Raw genomic sequence first — 25,432 nt, forward strand, 5'->3', positions numbered from 1 at the left:
TGTGTGGCCGTTATACAGTATGGAGCGTCGTGTGTGGCCGTTATACAGTATGGAGCATCGTGTGTGGCCATTGTACACTATGGAGCGTCGTGTGTGGCCATTGTGCACTGTGGAGCATCGTGTGTGGCCATTGTACACTATGGAGCGTCGTGTGTGGCCATTGTCCAGTATGGAGCGTCGTGTGTGGCCATTATACAGTATGGAGCGTCGTGTGTGGCCATTATACAGTATGGAGCGTCGTGTGTGGCCATTATACAGTATGGAGCGTCGTGTGTGGCCGTTATACAGTATGGAGCGTCGTGTGTGGCCATTGTACAGTATGGAGCGTCGTGTGAGGTCATTATACAGTATGGAGCGTCGTGTGTGGCCATTGTACACTATGGAGCGTCGTGTGTGGCCATTATACAGTATGGAGCGTCGTGTGTGGCCATTGTACAGTATGGAGCGTCGTGTGTGGCCATTGTACAGTATGGAGCGTCGTGTGTGGCCATTGTACAGTATGGAGCGTCGTGTGTGGCCGTTATACAGTATGGAGCGTCGTGTGTGGCCATTGTACAGTATGGAGCGTCGTGTGTGGCCATTATACAGTATGGAGTGTCGTGTGTGGCCATTGTCCAGTATGGAGCGTCGTGTGTGGCCATTGTACAGTATGGAGCGTCGTGTGTGGCCATTATACAGTATAGAGCATCATGTGTGTGGCCATTGTACAGTATGGAGCTTCGTGTGTGGCCATTGTACAGTATGGAGCGTCGTGTGTGGCCATTGTACAGTATGGAGCGTCGTGTGTGGCCATTGTACACTATGGAGCATCGTGTGTGTGGCCATTGTACAGTATGGAGCGTCGTGTGTGGCCATTGTACAGTATGGAGCGTCGTGTGTGGCCATTGTCCAGTATGGAGTGTCGTGTGTGGCCATTGTACAGTATGGAGCGTCGTGTGTGGCCATTGTACAGTATGGAGCGTCGTGTGTGGCCATTGAACAGTATGGAGCATCATGTGTGGCCGTTGTACAGTATGGAGCATCGTGTGTGGCCATTGTACAGTATGGAGCGTCGTGTGTGGCCATTGTCCAGTGTGGAGCGTCGTGTGTGGCCATTGTACAGTATGGAGCGTCGTGTGTGGCCATTGAACAGTATGGAGCGTCGTGTGTGTGGCCATTGTACAGTATGGAGCGTCGTGTGTGGGGCCATTGTACAGTATGGAGCGTCGTGTGTGGCCATTGTACACTATGGAGCATCGTGTGTGGCCATTGTCCAGTATGGAGCATCGTGTGTGGCCATTGTACTGTATGGAGCGTCGTGTGTGGCCATTGTACAGTATGGAGCGTCGTGTGTGGCCATTGTCCAGTATGGAGCGTCATGTGTGGCCATTGTACAGTATGGAGCGTCGAGTGTGGCCATTGTACAGTATGGAGCGTCGTGTGTGGCCATTGTCCAGTATGGAGCGTCGTGTGTGGCCATTGTACTGTATGGAACGTCGTGTGCGGCCATTGTACAGTATGGAGCGTCGTGTGTGGCCATTGTACAGTATGGAGCGTCGTGTGTGGCCATTGTACAGTATGGAGCGTCGTGTGTGGCCATTGTCCAGTATGGAGCGTCATGTGTGGCCATTGTACAGTATGGAGCGTCGAGTGTGGCCATTGTACAGTATGGAGCGTCGTGTGTGGCCATTGTCCAGTATGGAGCGTCGTGTGTGGCCATTGTACTGTATGGAACGTCGTGTGCGGCCATTGTACAGTATGGAGCGTCGTGTGTGGCCATTGTCCAGTATGGAGCGTCGTGTGTGGCCATTGTACAGTATGGAGCGTCGAGTGTGGCCATTGTACTGTATGGAGCGTCGTGTGTGGCCATTGTACAGTATGGAGCGTCGTGTGTGGCCATTGTCCAGTATGGAGCGTCGTGTGTGGCCATTGTCCAGTATGGAGCGTCGTGTGTGGCCATTGAACAGTATGGAGCGTCGTGTGGGGCTATTGTACTGTATGGAGCGTCGTGTGAGGTCATTATACAGTATGGAGCGTCGTGTGTGGCCATTGTACACTATGGAGCGTCGTGTGTGGCCATTATACAGTATGGAGCGTCGTGTGTGGCCATTGTACAGTATGGAGCGTCGTGTGTGGCCATTGTACAGTATGGAGCGTCGTGTGTGGCCATTGTACAGTATGGAGCGTCGTGTGTGGCCGTTAGACAGTATGGAGTGTCGTGTGTGGCCATTATACAGTATGGAGCGTCGTGTGTGGCCATTGTACACTATGGAGCGTCGTGTGTGGCCATTATACAGTATGGAGCGTCGTGTGTGGCCATTGTACAGTATGGAGCGTCGTGTGTGGCCATTATACAGTATGGAGTGTCGTGTGTGGCCATTGTCCAGTATGGAGCGTCGTGTGTGGCCATTGTACAGTATGGAGCGTCGTGTGTGGCCATTATACAGTATAGAGCATCATGTGTGTGGCCATTGTACAGTATGGAGCTTCGTGTGTGGCCATTGTACAGTATGGAGCGTCGTGTGTGGCCATTGTACAGTATGGAGCGTCGTGTGTGGCCATTGTACACTATGGAGCATCGTGTGTGTGGCCATTGTACAGTATGGAGCGTCGTGTGTGGCCATTGTCCAGTATGGAGTGTCGTGTGTGGCCATTGTACAGTATGGAGCGTCGTGTGTGGCCATTGTACAGTATGGAGCGTCGTGTGTGGCCATTGAACAGTATGGAGCATCATGTGTGGCCGTTGTACAGTATGGAGCATCGTGTGTGGCCATTGTACAGTATGGAGCGTCGTGTGTGGCCATTGTCCAGTGTGGAGCGTCGTGTGTGGCCATTGTACAGTATGGAGCGTCGTGTGTGGCCATTGAACAGTATGGAGCGTCGTGTGTGTGGCCATTGTACAGTATGGAGCGTCGTGTGTGGGGCCATTGTACAGTATGGAGCGTCGTGTGTGGCCATTGTACACTATGGAGCATCGTGTGTGGCCATTGTCCAGTATGGAGCATCGTGTGTGGCCATTGTACTGTATGGAGCGTCGTGTGTGGCCATTGTACAGTATGGAGCGTCGTGTGTGGCCATTGTCCAGTATGGAGCGTCATGTGTGGCCATTGTACAGTATGGAGCGTCGAGTGTGGCCATTGTACAGTATGGAGCGTCGTGTGTGGCCATTGTCCAGTATGGAGCGTCGTGTGTGGCCATTGTACTGTATGGAACGTCGTGTGCGGCCATTGTACAGTATGGAGCGTCGTGTGTGGCCATTGTACAGTATGGAGCGTCGTGTGTGGCCATTGTACAGTATGGAGCGTCGTGTGTGGCCATTGTCCAGTATGGAGCGTCATGTGTGGCCATTGTACAGTATGGAGCGTCGAGTGTGGCCATTGTACAGTATGGAGCGTCGTGTGTGGCCATTGTCCAGTATGGAGCGTCGTGTGTGGCCATTGTACTGTATGGAACGTCGTGTGCGGCCATTGTACAGTATGGAGCGTCGTGTGTGGCCATTGTCCAGTATGGAGCGTCGTGTGTGGCCATTGTACAGTATGGAGCGTCGAGTGTGGCCATTGTACTGTATGGAGCGTCGTGTGTGGCCATTGTACAGTATGGAGCGTCGTGTGTGGCCATTGTCCAGTATGGAGCGTCGTGTGTGGCCATTGTCCAGTATGGAGCGTCGTGTGTGGCCATTGAACAGTATGGAGCGTCGTGTGGGGCTATTGTACTGTATGGAGCGTCGTGTGTGGCCATTGTCCAGTATGGAGCGTCGTGTGTGTGGCCATTGTACAGTATGGAGCGTCGTGTGTGGCCATTGTACAGTATGGAGCGTCGTGTGTGGCCATTGAACAGTATGGAGCGTCGTGTGGGGCTATTGTACTGTATGGAGCGTCGTGTGTGGCCATTGTACAGTATGGAGCGTCGTGTGGGGCAATTGTACAGTATGGAGCGTCGTGTGGGGCCATTGTACAGTATGGAGCGTCGTGTGTGGCCATTGTCCAGTATGGAGCGTCGTGTGTGGCCATTGTACAGTATGGAGCGTCGTGTGTGCCCATTGTCCAGTATGGAGCGTCGTGTGGGGCCATTGTACAGTATGGAGCGTCGTGTGTGGCCATTGTACAGTATGGAGCGTCGTGTGTGGCCATTATACAGTATGGAGCGTCGTGTGTGGCCATTGTCCAGTATGGAGCGTCGTGTGTGGCCATTGAACAGTATGGAGCGTCGTGTGGGACTATTGTACTGTATGGAGCGTCGTGTGTGGCCATTGTATAGTATGGAGCGTCGTGTGTGGCCATTGTCCAGTATGGAGCGTCGTGTGTGGCCATTGAACAGTATGGAGCGTCGTGTGTGGCCATTGTACACTATGGAGCGTCGTGTGTGGCCATTGTACAGTATGGAGCGTCGTGTGTGGCCATTGTACAGTATGGAGCGTCGTGTAGGGCCATTGTACAGTATGGAGCGTCGTGTGTGGCCATTGTACAGTATGGAGCGTCGTGTGGGGCCATTGTACAGTATGGAGCGTCGTGTGTGGCCATTGTCCAGTATGGAGCGTCGTGTGTGGCCATTATACAGTATGGAGCGTCGTGTGTGGCCATTGTCCAGTATGGAGCGTCATGTGTGGCCATTGTACAGTATGGAGCGTCGTGTGTGGCCATTGTACAGTATGGAGCGTCGTGTGTGGCCATTGTCCAGTATGGAGCGTCGTGTGTGGCCATTATACAGTATGGAGCGTCGTGTGTGGCCATTGTCCAGTATGGAGCGTCATGTGTGGCCATTGTACAGTATGGAGTGTCGTGTGTGGCCATTATACAGTATGGAGTGTCGTGTGTGGCCATTGTACAGTTTGGAGCGTCGTGTGTGGCCATTGTACAGTATGGAGCGTCGTGTGTGTGGCCATTGTATAGTATGGAGCGTCGTGTGTGGCCATTGTACAGTATGGAGCGTCGTGTGTGGCCATTGTACAGTATGGAGCGTCGTGTGTGGCCATTATACAGTATAGAGCATCATGTGTGTGGCCATTGTACAGTATGGAGCTTCGTGTGTGGCCATTGTACAGTATGGAGCGTCGTGTGTGGCCATTGTACAGTATGGAGCGTCGTGTGTGGCCATTGTACACTATGGAGCATCGTGTGTGTGGCCATTGTACAGTATGGAGCGTCGTGTGTGGCCATTGTCCAGTATGGAGCGTCGTGTGTGGCCATTGTACAGTATGGAGCGTCGTGTGTGGCCATTGTACAGTATGGAGCATCATGTGTGGCCATTGTCCAGTATGGAGCGTCGTGTGTGGCCATTGTACAGTATGGAGCGTCGTGTGTGGCCATTGAACAGTATGGAGCATCGTGTGTGGCCATTGTACAGTATGGAGCATCGTGTGTGGCCATTGTACAGTATGGAGCGTCGTGTGTGGCCATTGTCCAGTGTGGAGCGTCGTGTGTGGCCATTGTACAGTATGGAGCGTCGTGTGTGGCCATTGAACAGTATGGAGCGTCGTATGTGTGGCCATTGTACAGTATGGAGCGTCGTGTGTGGGGCCATTGTACAGTATGGAGCGTCGTATGTGGCCATTGTACACTATGGAGCATCGTGTGTGGCCATTGTCCAGTATGGAGCATCGTGTGTGGCCATTGTACAGTATGGAGCGTCGTGTGTGGCCATTGTACAGTATGGAGCGTCGTGTGTGGCCATTGTCCAGTATGGAGCGTCGTGTGTGGCCATTGTACTGTATGGAACGTCGTGTGCGGCCATTGTACAGTATGGAGCGTCGTGTGTGGGCATTGTACAGTATGGAGCGTCGTGTGTGGCCATTGTACAGTATGGAGCGTCGTGTGTGGCCATTGTCCAGTATGGAGCGTCATGTGTGGCCATTGTACAGTATGGAGCGTCGAGTGTGGCCATTGTACAGTATGGAGCGTCGTGTGTGGCCATTGTCCAGTATGGAGCGTCGTGTGTGGCCATTGTCCAGTATGGAGCGTCGTGTGTGGCCATTGTACTGTATGGAACGTCGTGTGCGGCCATTGTACAGTATGGAGCGTCGTGTGTGGCCATTGTCCAGTATGGAGCGTCGTGTGTGGCCATTGTACAGTATGGAGCGTCGAGTGTGGCCATTGTACTGTATGGAGCGTCGTGTGTGGCCATTGTACAGTATGGAGCGTCGTGTGTGGCCATTGTCCAGTATGGAGCGTCGTGTGTGGCCATTGTCCAGTATGGAGCGTCGTGTGTGGCCATTGAACAGTATGGAGCGTCGTGTGGGGCTATTGTACTGTATGGAGCGTCGTGTGTGGCCATTGTCCAGTATGGAGCGTCGTGTGTGTGGCCATTGTACAGTATGGAGCGTCGTGTGTGGCCATTGTACAGTATGGAGCGTCGTGTGTGGCCATTGAACAGTATGGAGCGTCGTGTGGGGCTATTGTACTGTATGGAGCGTCGTGTGTGGCCATTGTCCAGTATGGAGCATCGTGTGTGTGGCCATTGTACAGTATGGAGCATCGTGTGGGGCAATTGTACAGTATGGAGCGTCGTGTGGGGCCATTATACAGTATGGAGCATCGTGTGTGTGGCCATTGTCCAGTATGGAGCGTCGTGTGTGTGACCATTGTACAGTATGGAGCGTCGTGTGTGGCCATTGTCCAGTATGGAGCGTCGTGTGTGGCCATTGTACAGTATGGAGCGTCGTGTGTGGCCATTGTCCAGTATGGAGCGTCGTGTGGGGGCATTGTACAGTATGGAGCGTCGTGTGTGGCCATTGTCCAGTATGGAGCGTCGTGTGTGGCCATTGAACAGTATGGAGCGTCGTGTGGGACTATTGTACTGTATGGAGCGTCGTGTGTGGCCATTGTACAGTATGGAGCGTCGTGTGTGGCCATTGTCCAGTATGGAGCGTCGTGTGTGGCCATTGAACAGTATGGAGCGTCGTGTGTGGCCATTGTACACTATGGAGCGTCGTGTGTGGCCATTGTACAGTATGGAGCGTCGTGTGTGGCCATTGTACACTATGGAGCGTCGTGTGTGGCCTTTGTACAGTATGGAGCGTCGTGTGTGGCCATTGTACAGTATGGAGCGTCGTGTAGGGCCATTGTACAGTATGGAGCGTCGTGTGTGGCCATTGTACAGTATGGAGCGTCGTGTGTGGCCATTGTCCAGTATGGAGCGTCGTGTGTGGCCATTATACAGTATGGAGCGTCGTGTGTGGCCATTGTCCAGTATGGAGCGTCATGTGTGGCCATTGTACAGTATGGAGCGTCGTGTGTGGCCATTGTACAGTATGGAGTGTCGTGTGTGGCCATTATACAGTATGGAGTGTCGTGTGTGGCCATTGTACACTATGGAGCGTCGTGTGTGGCCATTGTACACTATGGAGTGTCGTGTGTGGCCATTATACAGTATGGAGCGTCGTGTGTGGCCATTGTACACTATGGAGCGTCGTGTGTGGCCATTGTACACTATGGAGCATCGTGTGTGGCCATTAGACAGTATGGAGTGTCGTGTGTGGCCATTGTCCAGTATGGAGCGTCGTGTGTGGCCATTGTACAGTATGGAGCGTCGTGTGTGGCCATTATACAGTATGGAGCGTCGTGTGTGGCCATTGTCCAGTATGGAGCGTCGTGTGTGGCCATTGTACAGTATGGAGCGTCGTGTGTGGCCATTGTACAGTATGGAGCGTCGTGTGTGGCCATTGTACAGTATGGAGCGTCGTGTGTGGCCATTGTACAGTATGGAGCGTCGTGTGTGGCCATTATACAGTATGGAGCGTCGTGTGTGGCCATTGTACAGTATGGAGCGTCGTGTGTGGCCATTATACAGTATGGAGCATCGTGTGTGGCCATTGTCCAGTATGGAGCGTCGTGTGTGGCCATTGTACACTATGGAGCGTCGTGTGTGGCCATTATACAGTATGGAGCGTCGTGTGTGTGGCCATTGTACAGTATGGAGCGTCGTGTGTGGCCATTGTCCAGTATGGAGCGTCGTCTGTGGCCATTCTCCAGTATGGAGCGTCGTGTGTGGCCATTGTACACTATGGAGCGTCGTGTGTGGCCATTGTCCAGTATGGAGCGTCGTGTGTGGCCATTGTACACTATGGAGCGTCGTGTGTGGCCATTGTACAGTACGGAGCGTCGTGTGTGGCCATTGTCCAGTATAAAGCGTCGTGTGTGGCCATTGTGCACTATGGAGCGTCGTGTGTGGCCATTGTACAGTGTGGAGCGTCGTGTGTGGCCATTGTACAGTGTGGAGCGTCGTGTGTGGCCATTATACACTATGGAGCGTCGTGTGTGGCCATTGTCCAGTATGGAGCGTCATGTGTGGCCATTGTACAGTGTGGAGCGTCGTGTGTGGCCATTGTCCAGTATGGAGCGTCGTGTGTGGCCATTGTACAGTGTGGAGCGTCATGTGTGGCCATTGTACAGTGTGGAGCGTCGTGTGTGGCCATTGTACAGTGTGGAGCGTCGTGTGTGGCCATTGTACACTATGGAGTGTCGTGTGTGGCCATTGTCCAGTATGGAGCGTCGTGTGTGGCCATTGTACAGTATGGAGCGTCGTGTGTGTGGCCATTGTACAGTATGGAGCGTCGTGTGTGGCCTTTGTACACTATGGAGCATCGTGTGTGGCCATTGTACAGTGTGGAGCACCGTGTGTGGCCATTGTACAGTATGGAGAGTTGTGTGTGGCCTTTGTACAGTATGGAGCGTCGTGTGGGGCCATTGTACATTATGGAGCGTCGTGTGTGTGGCCATTGTACAGTATGGAGCGTCGAGTGTGGCCAATATACAGTATGGAGCGTTGTGTGTGGCCATTGTACAGTATGGAGCGTTGTGTGTGGCCATTGTACAGTATGGAGCGTCGTGTGTGGCCATTATACAGTATGGAGTGTCGTGTGTGGCCATTGTCCAGTATGGAGCGTCGTGTGTGGCCATTGTACAGTATGGAGCGTCGTGTGTGGCCATTGTACAGTATGGAGCGTCGTGTGTGGCCATTGTACAGTATGGAGAGTCGTGTGTGGCCATTGTACGGTATGGAGCGTCGTGTGTGGCCATTGTACAGTATGGAGCGTCGTGTGTGGCCATTGTACAGTATGGAGCGTCGAGTGTGGCCATTATACAGTATGGAGCGTCGTGTGTGGCCATTGTACAGTATGGAGCGTCGTGTGTGGCCACTGTCCAGTATGGAGCGTCGTGTGTGTGGCCATTGTACAGTATGGAGCATCGTGTGTGGCCATTGTATAGTATGGAATGTTGTGTGTGGCCATTGTCCAGTATGGAGCGTCGTGTGTGTGGCCATTGTACAGTATGGAGCGTCGTGTGTGGCCATTGTATAGTATGGAATGTTGTGTGTGGCCATTGTCCTGTATGGAGCGTCGTGTGTGGCCATTGTATAGTATGGAATGTTGTGTGTGGCCATTGTCCTGTATGGAGCGTCGTGTGTGGCCATTGTACAGTATGGAGCGTCGTGTGTGGCCGTTGTACAGTATGGAGCATCGTGTGTGGCCATTATACAGTATGGAGCGTCGTGTGTGGCCATTGTACAGTATGGAGCGTCGTGTGTGGCCATTGTACAGTATGGAGCGTCGTGTGTGGCCATTGTACAGTATGGAGCATCGTGTGTGGCCATTATACAGTATGGAGCGTCGTGTGTGGCCATTGTACAGTATGGAGCGTCGTGTGTGGCCATTGTCCAGTATGGAGCGTCGTGTGTGGCCATTGTCCAGTATGGAGCATCGTGTGTGGCCATTGTACAGTATGGAGCATCATGTGTGGCCATTGTACAGTATGGAGCATCGTGTGTGTGGCCATTGTACAGTATGGAGCGTCGTGTGTGGCCATTGTCCTGTATGGAGCTTCGTGTGTGGCCATTGTACAGTATGGAGCATCGTGTGTGGCCATTGTCCTGTATGGAGCTTCGTGTGTGGCCATTGTACAGTATGGAGCATCGTGTGTGGCCATTGTACAGTATGGAGCATCGTGTGTGTGGCCATTGTACAGTATGGAGCGTCGTGTGTGGCCATTGTACAGTATAGAGCGTCGTGTTTGGCCATTGTACAGTATGGAGAGTCGTGTGTGGCCATTGTACAGTATGGAGCGTCGTGTGTGGCCATTGTACAGTATGGAGCGTCGTGTGTGGCCATTATACAGTGTGGAGCGTCGTGTGTGGCCATTGTCCAGTATGGAGCGTCGTGTGTGGCCATTGTCCAATATGGAGCGTTGTGTGTGGCCATTATACAGTATGGAGCGTCGTGTGTGGCCATTGTCCAGTATGGAGCGTCGTGTGTGGCCATTGTCCAATATGGAGCTTCGTGTGTGGCCATTGTCCAATATGGAGCATCGTGTGTGGCCGTTGTCCAGTATGGAGCGTCGTGTGTGGCCATTGTACAGTATGGAGCGTCATGTGTGGCCATTGTACAGTATGGAGCATTGTGTGGGGCCACTGTACAGTATGGAGCGTCGTGTGTGGCCATTGTACAGTATGGAGCGTCATGTGTGGCCATTGTACAGTATGGAGCATTGTGTGGGGCCACTGTACAGTATGGAGCGTCGTGTGTGGCCATTGTACAGTATGGAGCATCGTGTGTGGCCATTGTACAGTATGGAGCGTCGAGTGTGGCCATTGTACAGTATGGAGCGTCGTGTGTGGCCATTGTCCAATATGGAGCGTCGTGTGTGTGGCCATTGTACAGTATGGTACTTCGTGTGTGGCCATTATACAGTATGGAGCGTCGTGTGTGGCCATTGTACAGTATGGAGCATCGTGTGTGGCCATTATACAGTATGGAGCGTCGTGTGTGGCCATTGTCCAGTACGGAGCGTCGTGTGTGGCCATTGTCCAATATGGAGCGTCGTGTGTGTGGCCATTGTACAGTATGGTACTTCGTGTGTGGCCATTATACAGTATGGAGCGTCGTGTGTGGCCATTGTATAGTATGGAGCGTCGTGTGTGGCCGTTATACAGTATGGAGCGTCGTGTGTGTGGCCATTGTACAGTATGGAGCGTCGTGTGTGTGGCCATTGTACAGTATGGAGCATCGTGTGTGTGGCCATTGTACAGTATGGAGCGTCGTGTGTGTGGCCATTGTACAGTATGGAGCATCGTGTGTGGCCATTGTACAGTATGGAGCTTCGTGTGTGGCCGTTGTACAGTGTGGAGAGTTGTGTGTGGCCATTATACAGTATGGAGCGTCGTGTGTGGCCATTGTACAGTATGGAGCATCGTGTGTGTGGCCATTGTACACTATGGAGCATCGTGTGTGGCCATTATACAGTATGGAGCGTCGTGTGTGGCCATTGTCCAGTATGGAGCGTCGTGTGTGGCCATTTTCCAGTATGGAGCGTCGTGTGTGTGGCCATTGTGCACTATGGAGCGTCGTGTGTGGCCATTATACAATATGGAGCGTCGTGTGTGGCCATTGTACACTATGGAGCGTCATGTGTGGCCATTGTACACTATGGAGCGTCGTGTGTGGCCATTATACAGTATGGAGCGTCGTGTGTGGCCATTGTCCAGTATGGAGCGTCGTGTGTGGCCATTGTACACTATGGAGCGTCGTATGTGGCCATTATACAGTATGGAGCGTCGTGTGTGGCCATTGTACAGTATGGAGCGTCGTGTGTGGCCATTCTCCAGTATGGAGCATCATGTGTGGCCATTATACAGTATGGAGCGTCGTGTGTGGCCATTATACAGTATGGAGTGTCGTGTGTGGCCATTGTACACTATGGAGCGTCGTGTGTGGCCATTGTCCAGTATGGAGCGTCGTGTGTGGCCATTCTCCAGTATGGAGCATCGTGTGTGGCCATTATACAGTATGGAGCGTCGTGTGTGGCCATTGTACAGTATGGAGCGTCGTGTGTGGCCATTGTCCAGTATGGAGCGTCGTGTGTGGCCATTCTCCAGTATGGAGCGTCGTGTGTGGCCATTGTACACTATGGAGCGTCGTGTGTGGCCATTGTCCAGTATGGAGCGTCGTGTGTGGCCATTGTACACTATGGAGCGTCGTGTGTGGCCATTGTCCAGTATAAAGCGTCGTGTGTGGCCATTGTGCACTATGGAGTGTTGTGTGTGGCCATTGTACAGTGTGGAGCGTCGTGTGTGGCCATTGTACAGTGTAGAGCGTCGTGTGTGGCCATTGTGCACTATGGAGTGTTGTGTGTGGCTATTGTACAGTGTGGAGCGTCGTGTGTGGCCATTGTACAGTATGGAGCATCGTGTGTGTGGCCATTGTACAGTATGGAGCGTCGTGTGTGGCCATTGTACAGTATGGAGCGTCGTGTGTGTGGCCATTGTACAGTATGGAGCGTCGTGTGTGTGGCCATTGTACAGTATGGAGCGTCGTGTGTGGCCATTGTCCAGTATGGAGCGTCGTGTGTGGCCATTGTACAGTATGGAGCGTCGTGTGTGGCCATTGTACAGTATGGAGCGTCGTGTGTGGCCATTGTACAGTAAGGAGCATCGTGTGTGTGGCCATTGTCCAGTATGGAGCGTCGTGTGTGGCCATTGTACAGTATGGAGCGTTGTGTGTGGCCTTTGTACAGTATGGAGCGTCGTGTGTGGCCATTATACAGTATGGAGCGTCGTGTGTGTGGCAATTGTACAGTATGGAGCGTCGTGTGTGTGCCATTGTACAGTATGGAGCGTCGTGTGTGGCTATTGTCCAGTATGGAGCGTCGTGTGTGTGGCCATTGTACAGTATGGAGCGTCATGTGTGGCCATTGTACAGTATGGAGCGTCGTGTGTGGCCATTGTCCAGTATGGAGCATCGTGTGTGGCCATTGTACAGTATGGAGCGTCGTGTGTGGCCATTGTACAGTATGGAGCGTCGTGTGTGGCCATTGTCCAGTATGGAGCATCGTGTCTGTGGCCATTGTACAGTATGAAGCGTCGTGTGTGGCCATTGTACAGTATGGAGCGTTGTGTGTGGCCATTGTACAGTATGGAGCGTCGAGTGTGGCCATTATACAGTATGGAGCGTTGTGTGTGGCCATTGTACAGTATGGAGCGTTGTGTGTGGCCATTGTACAGTATGGAGCGTCGAGTGTGGCCATTATACAGTATGGAGCGTTGTGTGTGGCCATTGTACAGTATGGAGCGTCGTGTGTGGTCATTATACAGTATGGAGCGTTGTGTGTGGTCATTATACAGTATGGAGCGTTGTGTGTGGCCATTGTACAGTATGGAGCGTCGTGTGTGGCCATTGTACGGTATGGAGCGTCATGTGTGGCCATTGTACAGTATGGAGCGTCGTGTGTGGCCATTGTACAGTATGGAGCGTCGAGTGTGGCCATTATACAGTATGGAGCGTCGTGTGTGGCCATTGTACAGTATGGAGCGTCGTGTGTGGCCACTGTCCAGTATGGAGCGTCGTGTGTGTGGCCATTGTACAGTATGGAGCGTCGTGTGTGGCCATTGTCCTGAATTGAGCGTCGTGTGTGGCCATTGTACAGTATGGAGCGTCGTGTGTGGCCATTGTCCAGTATGGAGCATCGTGTGTGGCCATTATACAGTATGGAGCGTCGTGTGTGGCCATTGTACAGTATGGAGCGTCGTGTGTGGCCATTGTACAGTATGGAGCGTCGTGTGTGGCCATTGTACAGTATGGAGCATCGTGTGTGGCCATTATACAGTATGGAGCGTCGTGTGTGGCCATTGTACAGTATGGAGCGTCGTGTGTGGCCATTGTCCAGTATGGAGCGTCGTGTGTGGCCATTGTCCAGTATGGAGCGTCATGTGTGGCCATTATACAGTATGGAGCATCGTGTGTGTGGCCATTGTACAGTATGGAGCGTCGTGTGTAGCCATTGTACAGTATGGAGCGTCGTGTGGGGCCATTGTACAGTATGGAGCGTCGTGTTTGGCCATTGTACAGTATGGAGCGTCGTGTGGGGCCATTGTACAGTATGGAGCGTCGTGTTTGGCCATTGTACAGTATGGAGCGTCGTGTGTGGCCATTGTCCAGTATGGAGCGTCATGTGTGGCCATTATACAGTATGGAGCATCGTGTGTGTGGCCATTGTACAGTATGGAGCGTCGTGTGTGGCCATTGTCCTGTATGGAGCGTCGTGTGTGTGGCCATTGTACAGTATGGAGCGTCGTGTGTGGCCATTGTCCTGAATGGAGCGTCGTGTGTGGCCATTGTACAGTATGGAGCGTCGTGTGTGGCCATTGTCCAGTATGGAGCATCGTGTGTGGCCATTATACAGTATGGAGCGTCGTGTGTGGCCATTGTACAGTATGGAGCGTCGTGTGTGGCCATTGTACAGTATGGAGCGTCGTGTGTGGCCATTGTCCAGTATGGAGCATCGTGTCTGTGGCCATTGTACAGTATGAAGCGTCATGTGTGGCCATTGTACAGTATGGAGCGTTGTGTGTGGCCATTGTACAGTATGGAGCGTCGAGTGTGGCCATTATACAGTATGGAGCGTTGTGTGTGGCCATTGTACAGTATGGAGCGTTGTGTGTGGCCATTGTACAGTATGGAGCGTCGAGTCTGGCCATTATACAGTATGGAGCGTTGTGTGTGGCCATTGTACAGTATGGAGCGTCGTGTGTGGTCATTATACAGTATGGAGCGTTGTGTGTGGTCATTATACAGTATGGAGCGTTGTGTGTGGCCATTGTACAGTATGGAGCGTCGTGTGTGGCCATTGTACGGTATGGAGCGTCATGTGTGGCCATTGTCCAGTATGGAGCGTCGTGTGCGGCCATTGTACAGTATGGAGCGTCGTGTGTGGCCATTGTACAGTATGGAGCGTCGAGTGTGGCCATTATACAGTATGGAGCGTCGTGTGTGGCCATTGTACAGTATGGAGCGTCGTGTGTGGCCACTGTCCAGTATGGAGCGTCGTGTGTGTGGCCATTGTACAGTATGGAGCGTCGTGTGTGGCCATTGTCCTGAATTGAGCGTCGTGTGTGGCCATTGTACAGTATGGAGCGTCGTGTGTGGCCATTGTCCAGTATGGAGCATCGTGTGTGGCCATTATACAGTATGGAGCGTCGTGTGTGGCCATTGTACAGTATGGAGCGTCGTGTGTGGCCATTGTACAGTATGGAGCGTCGTGTGTGGCCATTGTACAGTATGGAGCATCGTGTGTGGCCATTATACAGTATGGAGCGTCGTGTGTGGCCATTGTACAGTATGGAGCGTCGTGTGTGGCCATTGTCCAGTATGGAGCGTCGTGTGTGGCCATTGTCCAGTATGGAGCGTCATGTGTGGCCATTATACAGTATGGAGCATCGTGTGTGTGGCCATTGTACAGTATGGAGCGTCGTGTGTGGCCATTGTCCTGTATGGAGCGTCGTGTGTGGCCATTGTACAGTATGGAGCGTCGTGTGGGGCCATTGTACAGTATGGAGCATCGTGTGTGGCCATTATACAGTATGGAGCGTCGTGTGTGGCCATTGTACAGTATGGAGCGTCGTGTGTGGCCATTGTCCAGTATGGAGCGTCGTGTGTGGCCATTGTCCAGTATGGAGCGTCATGTGTGGCCATTATACAGTATGGAGCATCGTGTGTGTGGCCATTGTACAGTATGGAGCGTCGTGTGTAGCCATTGTACAGTATGGAGCGTCGTGTGGGGCCATTGTACAGTATGGAGCGTCGTGTTTGGCCATTGTACAGTATGGAGCGTCGTGTGGGGCCATTGTACAGTATGGAGCGTCGTGTTTGGCCATTGTACAGTATGGAGCGTCGTGTGTGGCCATTGTCCAGTATGGAGCGTCATGTGTGGCCATTATACAGTATGGAGCATCGTGTGTGTGGCCATTGTACAGTATGGAGCGTCGTGTGTGGCCATTGTCCTGTATGGAGCGTCGTGTGTGTGGCCATTGTACAGTATGGAGCGTCGTGTGTGGCCATTGTCCTGAATGGAGCGTCGTGTGTGGCCATTGTACAGTATGGAGCGTCGTGTGTGGCCATTGTCCAGTATGGAGCATCGTGTGTGGCCATTATACAGTATGGAGCGTCGTGTGTGGCCATTGTACAGTATGGAGCGTCGTGTGTGGCCATTGTACAGTATGGAGCGTCGTGTGTGGCCATTGTCCATTATGGAGCATCGTGTCTGTGGCCATTGTACAGTATGAAGCGTCATGTGTGGCCATTGTACAGTATGGAGCGTTGTGTGTGGCCATTGTACAGTATGGAGCGTCGAGTGTGGCCATTATACAGTATGGAGCGTTGTGTGTGGCCATTGTACAGTATGGAGCGTTGTGTGTGGCCATTGTACAGTATGGAGCGTCGAGTGTGGCCATTATACAGTATGGAGCGTTGTGTGTGGCCATTGTACAGTATGGAGCGTCGTGTGTGGTCATTATACAGTATGGAGCGTTGTGTGTGGTCATTATACAGTATGGAGCGTTGTGTGTGGCCATTGTACAGTATGGAGCGTCGTGTGTGGCCATTGTACGGTATGGAGCGTCATGTGTGGCCATTGTCCAGTATGGAGCGTCGTGTGCGGCCATTGTACAGTATGGAGCGTCGTGTGTGGCCATTGTACAGTATGGAGCGTCGAGTGTGGCCATTATACAGTATGGAGCGTCGTGTGTGGCCATTGTACAGTATGGAGCGTCGTGTGTGGCCACTGTCCACTATGGAGCGTCGTATGTGTGGCCATTGTACAGTATGGAGCGTCGTGTGTGGCCATTGTCCTGAATTGAGCGTCGTGTGTGGCCATTGTACAGTATGGAGCGTCGTGTGTGGCCATTGTCCAGTATGGAGCATCGTGTGTGGCCATTATACAGTATGGAGCGTCGTGTGTGGCCATTGTACAGTATGGAGCGTCGTGTGTGGCCATTGTACAGTATGGAGCGTCGTGTGTGGCCATTGTACAGTATGGAGCATCGTGTGTGGCCATTATACAGTATGGAGCGTCGTGTGTGGCCATTGTACAGTATGGAGCGTCGTGTGTGGCCATTGTCCAGTATGGAGCGTCGTGTGTGGCCATTGTCCAGTATGGAGCGTCATGTGTGGCCATTATACAGTATGGAGCATCGTGTGTGTGGCCATTGTACAGTATGGAGCGTCGTGTGTGGCCATTGTCCTGTATGGAGCGTCGTGTGTGGCCATTGTACAGTATGGAGCGTCGTGTGGGGCCATTGTACAGTATGGAGCGTCGTGTTTGGCCATTGTACAGTATGGAGCGTCGTGTGTGGCCATTGTCCAGTATGGAGCGTCATGTGTGGCCATTATACAGTATGGAGCATCGTGTGTGTGGCCATTGTACAGTATGGAGCGTCGTGTGTGGCCATTGTCCTGTATGGAGCGTCGTGTGTGTGGCCATTGTACAGTATGGAGCGTCGTGTGTGGCCATTGTCCTGAATGGAGCGTCGTGTGTGGCCATTGTACAGTATGGAGCGTCGTGTGTGGCCATTGTCCAGTATGGAGCATCGTGTGTGGCCATTATACAGTATGGAGCGTCGTGTGTGGCCATTGTACAGTATGGAGCGTCGTGTGTGGCCATTGTACAGTATGGAGCGTCGTGTGTGGCCATTGTACAGTATGGAGCGTCGTGTGTGGCCATTATACAGTATGGAGCGTCGTGTGTGGCCATTGTACAGTATGGAGCGTCGTGTGTGGCCATTGTCCAGTATGGAGCGTCGTGTGTGGCCATTGTCCAGTATGGAGCGTCATGTGTGGCCATTATACAGTATGGAGCATCGTGTGTGTGGCCATTGTACAGTATGGAGCGTCGTGTGTGGCCATTGTCCTGTATGGAGCGTCGTGTGTGGCCATTGTACAGTATGGAGCGTCGTGTGGGGCCATTGTACAGTATGGAGCGTCGTGTTTGGCCATTGTACAGTATGGAGCATCGTGTGTGGCCATTGTCCAGTATGGTGCGTCGTGTGTGGCCATTGAACAGTATGGAGCGTCGTGTGTGGCCATTGTACAGTATGGAGAGTCGTGTGTGGCCATTGTACAGTATGGAGCGTCGTGTGTGGCCATTGTACAGTATGGAGCGTCGTGTGTGGCCATTGTACAGTATGGAGCGTCGTGTGTGGCCATTATACAGTATGGAGCGTCGTGTGTGGCCATTGTCCAGTATGGAGCGTCGTGTGTGGCCATTGTCCAATATGGAGCGTTGTGTGTGGCCATTATACAGTATGGAGCGTCGTGTGTGGCCATTGTACAGTATGGAGCGTCGTGTGTGGCCATTGTACAGTATGGAGCGTCGTGTGTGGCCATTGTCCAGTATGGAGCGTCGTGTGTGGCCATTGTCCAGTATGGAGCGTCGTGTGTGGCCATTGTACAGTATGGAGCGTCGTGTGTGTGGCCATTGTACAGTATGGAGCGTCGTGTGTGGGGCCATTGTACAGTATGGAGCGTCGTGTGTGGCCATTGTCCAATATGGAGCTTCGTGTGTGGCCATTGTCCAATATGGAGCATCGTGTGTGGCCGTTGTCCAGTATGGAGCGTCGTGTGTGGCCATTGTATAGTATGGAGCGTCGTGTGTGGCCATTGTATGGTATGGAGCGTCATGTGTGGCCATTGTACAGTATGGAGCGTCATGTGTGGCCATTGTATAGTATGGAGCGTCGTGTGTGGCCATTGTATGGTATGGAGCGTCATGTGTGGCCATTGTACAGTATGGAGCGTCGTGTGTGGCCATTGTATAGTATGGAGCGTCGTGTGTGGCCATTGTATGGTATGGAGCGTCGTGTGTGGCCATTATACAGTATGGAGCGTCGTGTGTGGCCATTGTCCAATATGGAGCTTCGTGTGTGGCCATTGTCCAATATGGAGCATCGTGTGTGGCCGTTGTCCAGTATGGAGCGTCGTGTGTGGCCATTGTACAGTATGGAGCGTCGTGTGTGGCCATTGTCCAATATGGAGCTTCGTGTGTGGCCGTTGTCCAGTATGGAGCGTTGTGTGTGGCCATTGTACAGTATGGAGCGTCGTGTGGGGCCATTGTATAGTATGGAGCGTCGTGTATGGCCATTGTATAGTATGGAGCGTCGTGTGTGGCCATTGTATGGTATGGAGCGTCATGTGTGGCCATTGTACAGTATGGAGCGTCATGTGTGGCCATTGTACAGTATGGAGCGTCGTGTGTGGCCATTGTATGGTATGGAGCGTCGTGTGTGGCCATTGTATTGTATGGAGCGTCATGTGTGGCCATTGTACAGTATGGAGCGTCATGTGTGGCCATTGTACAGTATGGAGCGTCGTGTATGGCCATTGTACACTATGGAGCGTCGTGTGTGGCCATTGTACAGTATGGATCGTCGTGTGTGGCCATTGTCCAGTATGGAGCGTCATGTGTGGCCATTGTACAGTATGGAGCGTCATGTGTGGCCATTGTACAGTATGGAGCGTCGTGTGTGGCCATTGTACAGTATGGAGCGTCGTGTGTGGCCATTGTACACTATGGAGCGTCGTGTGTGGCCATTGTACAGTATGGATCGTCGTGTGTGGCCATTGTCCAGTATGGAGCGTCGTGTGTGGCCATTGTACACTATGGAGCGTCGTGTGTGGCCATTGTACAGTTTGGAGCGTCGTGTGTGGCCATTGTACAGTATGGAGCGTTGTGTGTGGCCATTGTACAGTATGGAGCGTCGAGTGTGGCCATTATACAGTATGGAGCGTTGTGTGTGGCCATTGTACAGTATGGAGCGTTGTGTGTGGCCATTGTACAGTATGGAGCGTCGAGTGTGGCCATTATACAGTATGGAGCGTTGTGTGTGGCCATTGTACAGTATGGAGCGTTGTGTGTGGCCATTGTACAGTATGGAGCGTCGTGTGTGGCCATTGTACGGTATGGAGCGTCGTGTGTGGCCATTGTACAGTATGGAGCGTCGTGTGTGGCCATTGTCCTGTATGGAGCGTCGTGTGTGGCCATTGTACGGTATGGAGCGTCGTGTGGGGCCATTGTACAGTATGGAGCATCGTGTGTGGCCATTGTACAGTATGGAGCGTCGTGTGTGGCCATTGTACAGTATGGAGCTTCGTGTGTGGCCATTGTACAGTATGGAGCGTCGTGTGGGGCCATTGTACAGTATGGAGCGTCATGTGTGGCCATTGTCCTGTATGGAGCGTCGTGTGTGGCCATTGTACGGTATGGAGCGTCGTGTAGGGCCATTGTACAGTATGGAGCATCGTGTGTGGCCATTGTACAGTATGGAGCGTCGTGTGTGGCCATTGTCCAGTATGGAGCATCGTGTGTGTGGCCATTGTCCTGTATGGAGCGTCGTGTGTGGCCATTGTACAGTATGGAGCGTCATGTGGGGCCATTGTACAGTATGGAGCGTCGTGTGTGGCCATTGTACAGTATGGAGCGTTGTGTGGGGCCCTTGTACAGTATGGAGCGTTGTGTGGGGCCATTGTACAGTATGGAGCATCGTGTGTGGCCATTATACAGTATGGAGCGTCGTGTGTCGCCATTGTCCAGTACGGAGCGTCGTGTGTGGCCATTGTCCAATATGGAGCGTCGTGTGTGGCCATTGTCCAGTATGGTGCTTCGTGTGTGGCCATTATACAGTATGGAGCGTCGTGTGTGGCCATTGTATAGTATGGAGCATCATGTGTGGCCATTATACAGTATGGAGCGTCGTGTGTGGCCATTGTCCAGTATGGAGCGTCGTGTGTGGCCTTTGTCCAATATTGAGCGTAGTGTGTGGCCATTGTACAGTATGGAGCGTCGTGTGTGACCATTGTCCAGTATGGAGCGTCGTGTGTGGCCATTATACAGTATGGAGCGTCATGTGTGGCCATTGTCCAGTATGGAGCGTCGTTTGTGGCCATTGTACAGTATGGAGCGTCGTATGTGGCCATTGAACAGTATGGAGCGTCGTGTGGGCCTATTGTACAGTATGGAGCGTCGTGTGTGGCCATTGTACAGTATGGAGTGTCGTGTGTGGCCATTGAACAGTATGGAGCGTCGTGTGGGGCTATTGTACAATATGGAGCATCGTGTGTGGCCATTGTCCAGTTTGGAGCGTCGTGTGAGGCCGTTGTACAGTATGGAGCGTCGTGTGTGGCCATTGTATAGTATGGAGCGTCGTGTGTGGCCATTGTCGAGTATGGAGCGTCGTGTGTGGCCATTGTACAGTATGGAGCGTCGTGTGTGGTCATTGTATAGTATGGAGCATCGTGTGTGGCCATTGTATAGTATGGAGCGTCGTGTGTGGCCATTGTATAGTATGGAGCGTCGTGTGTGGCCATTGTACACTATGGAGCGTCGTGTGTGGCCATTGTACAGTATGGAGCATCGTGTGTGGCCATTGTACAGTATGGAGCGTCGTGTGTGGCCATTGTATAGTATGGAGCGTCATGTGCGGCCATTGTCCAGTATGGAGCGTCCTGTGTGGCCATTGTACAGTATGGAGCGTCGTGTGTGGCCATTGTATAGTATGGAGCGTTGTGTGTGGCCATTGTATAGTATGGAGCGTCGTGTGTGGCCATTGTACACTATGGAGCGTCGTGTGTGGCCATTGTACAGTATAGAGCGTCGTGTGTGGCCATTGTACAGTATGGAGCGTCGTGTGTGGCCATTGTATAGTATGGAGCGTCATGTGTGGCCATTGTCCAGTATGGAGCGTCCTGTGTGGCCATTGTCCAGTATGGAGCGTCGTGTGTGGCCATTGTATAGTATGGAGTGTTGTGTGTGGCCATTGTACACTATGGAGCGTCGTGTGTGGCCATTGTATAGTATGGAGCGTCGTGTGTGGCCATTGTACAGTATGGAGTGTTGTGTGTGGCCATTGTATAGTATGGAATGTCGTGTGTGGCCATTGTACAGTATGGAGTGTTGTGTGTGGCCATTGTACACTATGGAGCGTCGTGTGTGGCCATTGTATAGTATGGAGCGTCGTGTGTGGCCATTGTACACTATGGAGTGTTGTGTGTGGCCATTGTACACTATGGAGCGTCGTGTGTGGCCATTGTATAGTATGGAGCGTCGTGTGTGGCCATTGCACAGTATGGAGCGTCGTGTGTGGCCATTGTACAGTATGGAGCGTCGTGTGTGGCCATTGTACAGTATGGAGCGTCGTGTGTGGCCATATTTTTTTGTTTATAATTATTGTTTACGAAACATTGTGATCAGAAGTGCTAAATGGGTGTGGTTGGGGCGTGGCTAGTTGTGAAATAGGTGTGGTCAGAGGTGTGGCCTAAAATTTGCCGCGGCGCGCGTAGCTGACTTTGTCCCTCTTTCCCTTTCTCGAAAGTTGGGCGATATGGTGACCGTGACAGCGTTTAATTCCCTGTAGTCAATGCAGAACTGGGTTGTCCGGTCCTTCTTTGAGACGAGGTCTACGGGTGAGGCACAAGCACTGATGGATGCTTGAATTACCCCCCAGCTTCAGCATCTCCTCAATCTCCTGGTGCATGTGCTGCTACACCTCCAGGGAGATCCAATATGCTGAACAGGGATTGGGAGGTGATCCCCAGTGTCCACATGATGGACATCTGATTTTATATTTCTGGGCTTTTTGCTGAATAAATCCCGGAAGGGGTGTAGGGTTGACCACAGCTGGAACCGTTGGTCCAACATGAGCTGGTAGCAAACCTGCACATCCTAAATGATACCATCCGCCCTAGCCTGGACAAGCACATCCGGGAGGGTCTCCGCCTCTCCCTCTTCTGGCAGGTTGCATTCGGCGAGGGCACAAGCCTCCCGCTCATGATATGCCTTTATCATGTTCACATGGAAAACCTTCCGCCTTCGTCGGGCATCGTCCAGGGTGACCAGATATGTGACGGCTTTGATCTGCTGGTGCATGAGGTATGGGCCTTCCCAGCCACCTGACATTTGCCATGGGGTACAGGGACCAGTATCCACACATTTTGACCCACGTGGTAGGCCCTCTTACAAGCATTCTGGTCATACCATTGCTTCTGATTGGCCTGGGCTTATATCATGTTATCGTGCACTAGCAGCGCCAAAGCCTGCATCTTGTCCTGGAAGCGCACAACATACTCGATGACCAACACTCCACGGGTGGCCAAGTCTACTTCCCATGCCTCTTTCATCAGAGCCAGGGGCCCCCACATGTGTCGCCCATACGGAAGCTCAAAGGGGGAGAACCCTGTTGAGGCCTTTGGAACCTACCGGTAGGCAAATAGCAGGTGTGGGAGGTAACACTCCCAGTCGCGCCTATGGGAGTTGACCAACATCATAAGCATCTGCTTCAGCATCTGCCGTTCGCACTGGCCGTTAGTAAATGCGTGTTACAGATTGGTCACCAGATATTGCATCTGTATCTGCCTACAGAGGGACTCCATCAGTTGTGACATGAACTGGGTCCCCCGGTCGGTGAGCATTTCCTGGGCAAAACCCACTAGGGACAAAATCTACAGTAAGGGTGTGGCCACCCTTCTTGGCCCAAATGAACGACAAGGCTACTGCTTCCGGGTACCAGGTGGCATAGTCTTCTACAGACAGTATGAAGCGTTTCCCAGAGCAACTGGCAGTGACCATCAAGCCAACCAAATCTACAGCCCCCCACCTGAAAGGCTCTTCAATAATGGGCAAATCTACGAGTCTGGATCAGGGGCACCGCTCCGCCTTCACTACCCACTAACAGGTGTTGCACAAACAGCAGTGGGCAGACACATTGGCCCCATCCTTGGCTAGCAGAATTGCTGGGCTAGACTGGCCTTTGTTTTAGTGATCCCTAGATATCCAGCCATTAGAATCTCATGCACAATCCACAACTCTGACCTGAACGGATAGGGTACAGTAAACTGTTGGTCCCTAGGCCATGACTTTCGGTGAAACCTGCTGGACCGTTACCCGGTTCAGCCGTCCTTGGTCTCAGACCACCCACTTGAGGTCTGAGTTCAAGAGTCGCTGAGCCACCTGCTCCTTGTGATCTTTCCAGCTGTCGTCAGTTTCCAGTGCCAGCTGAAACCCCAGACTGTACGTGGCCAGAATAGGCGAGACCGCCACGTCTTCTTTCAGTTCTCGGGACGTATCTCCTGGCCTCCATCTGACCAGGCAGCCACTTGGTCGGAAGGAGGGAAGCCAACAGGACTGGACCTACCACTGTGTTTGACAGCAGCCATGCCCACTGCAACAGCGGGTAGTGACTGTTTCCCCTCTGCTTCCAACCAAATCTCCAGGCTAGACTGTCTAACCTGACATCCCAGTTGTGGAGGAACCCTGCAATGAGGCCTTACCTGGGAGTCATACCTCTCCTGAGATACAGTAGCTCTGCCCTCAATTGCATGATCCCCCATCAAAGCTCTCTGCCTCCTGTCTGTCCCCTCTGTGACAATCTCACAGGACAACTGGCTCCAGCGTGCCAGCTGGCCACACTCAAGACCGGGGTCACACTTGCGAGTGCAATGCGAGAAACTCGCTCGACTCTCTCGCCTCAATATCCGGCACTGCCTCCGGCACTTGGGACTGGAGTATTCAGCTGCACAGAAATATATGCAGCCGCATTCTCTGGTCCCGAGTGCCGGTGGCAGTGCTGGGTATTGAGGCGAGAGACTTGCGCGAGTTTCTCGCATTGCACTCGCAAGTCTGACCCCGGCCTAAGGCATTATTGCAGTTGCTTGATGGAACTCCTGCCCCCCGAGGGGAGATGGACACAGTACATCACCCACCCTACATCCCCATCAGTAGCCATGTTAATCACATTGACATCAACAGGGGTGGACATTACGTTGTTGTCTGGTGGATCAGGCCTTAGGGGTTCAGTGGCCACATACTGGGACACTAGCCAACCCAAGTCTGTCCCAAGCAAAACACTTGCGGGAATATTCCAGGATACCCCCTCCACCAGCACTGCCTTCCTGGTGTCCCATTCCAAATGGGCTGAAATTTGTCAAGGGAGCTCCCACCACCCCCATCCACACATAAAACAGTGGACAGTTTCTGGGACAGAGACAGGCCCTTCTGGCTCTGGGTATATATGGCTTTGAAGTGTCCCTGCAGTTTCCAGAGATTACATATAATGTGGAGAGAGAAGCATGGGCAGGTGCCCCCTTGGGCTTGGAAGCAGAGACAACAGGAACCGCGTTCATCTTACTCCCTCTTCAGTTGGCAGGTTTCTTGGCCACCTGCAGCTTGCAGGAAGGCTGGACTCACCCTCTGTTTGGGCAACATTATCTTCCACCTCCTCTCCACCGTACTAAGCATTAGCCATCTCCCTGGCTCTACCCCTGGTGCCACTGGCCATTCTTGCAATCTTTGGTCACTGACCCAGAGTTGCAACCTGATGCATCCACACACCTTACAGTATTTGCAGTCAGACTGTCTAGTGCTGAGCTGATCTTAAGATCACAGTGAAAATTGCTGCCAGTAATCATGTCTGGGAGCATGGGTCACACACTCACATACACTATCATCTCAATCCCACTGCTCTGCCACCACATGCAATGAACCCACACCTCACCACCCTGGGCCCCCATTAGGTTTGGAGACCAAACATGGCTTCACTACCTGACTTCTACTAGCCGTTCTGCGTAACTGCCCACCCAAGAGAGATAGAATGGATCGAGGCCCTAGAAGACGTTCGCCACATTTCAGAGATCTCGAAAATGTAA

General features: G+C 52.6%; 1 protein-coding gene across 1 annotated transcript in view; it reads left to right on the forward strand.

Annotated features, from left to right (window-relative positions):
* The window catches only part of LOC138680998 (scavenger receptor cysteine-rich domain-containing group B protein-like), a 75,116-nt gene that overhangs the window by 13,498 nt on the left and 36,186 nt on the right, over positions 1-25,432 (forward strand). The window lies entirely within an intron of this gene.

The sequence above is a fragment of the Ranitomeya imitator genome, chromosome 5, assembly GCF_032444005.1.
Source record: "Ranitomeya imitator isolate aRanImi1 chromosome 5, aRanImi1.pri, whole genome shotgun sequence".
Lineage (NCBI taxonomy): Eukaryota > Metazoa > Chordata > Amphibia > Anura > Dendrobatidae > Ranitomeya > Ranitomeya imitator.